Here is a 1,042-nt window from a genome sequence, read left to right on the forward strand (position 1 = left end):
TCAACCGACATGTTTGGACTATGAATAGTCTTTCAATCTCCTGAGTGGTCAATATAATTAATGTCCATTTACGATGTTATAACAACAACATAAGTATTGTTGTCATCATATATTGTATCAGCACTTTGATACAAATACATATGTATGTATTCTACATATCTGATAGTGATTTTCATATTGAGAATCTGCATGTCTATATATAGATTTTTACGGGATTCAATCCGATGAAAAATGATATGTACCTTGTGAACATATGCACCACAAACTCTATACTCAGGGAAGTCCAATGTTTCCACTCTCATTGAGAGAAAGGGGATATTTTTAAATCGCTAGACGCGATGAGGTATTTGTTGGCTCAACTCGAGTCATATTTACTATCCCTGTGAGTACTCGAGTAAGGTCGGGATGCTTTATTGCTTTCCGGGTTTAACTCGTACCCTACTTGACTATGGAGTATCCGTTAAAATAGTTTCCATAGCGAAACTTCTGATGACAACAAAGAGAAATAACTTCTCTTTACCATATGCAACGGATATGACAAGCACATTCTCTGTGCATCATTTGGATCGTACTACACATATGACACAACCCGTAGCACATGTTGCATACGAGATAGTTTTTCAGAATGTCTTGTACATGACAAACTTGGCATACTCGCCTTGGTATTGAGACATTTGGTTGAAACCGAAACTAGCAGCAATTCCAATAGTTTATGGTTATTATGATGCTAAATTCTAACAACATTTGGATTTTATGTGCACTACAAGTAACACAGGGAAGCTAATTTTAAGGCTTACATATCTTAAAGGCTACGCTGAACCACTCAGACTTCTTGCATCAGCCACGCCACCCACGCCGCAAAATTACAGCAGCCCGTCACCGTGCAGATTTCGCGTCCCGGCCGGGTGACTTCCATTTTGATCTTCTCCGCTGGACAAAGGGATGGGTGTTTGTGGAATGTTCGCGCCCCGGCCGGGTGACTTCCATTTTGATCTTCTCCGCTGGACAAAGGGATGGGTGTTTGTGGAATGTCTGTCCTGTC

The sequence above is a fragment of the Triticum dicoccoides genome, chromosome 3A (genome assembly GCF_002162155.2).
Source record: "Triticum dicoccoides isolate Atlit2015 ecotype Zavitan chromosome 3A, WEW_v2.0, whole genome shotgun sequence".
Classification (NCBI taxonomy): Eukaryota; Viridiplantae; Streptophyta; class Magnoliopsida; order Poales; family Poaceae; genus Triticum; species Triticum dicoccoides.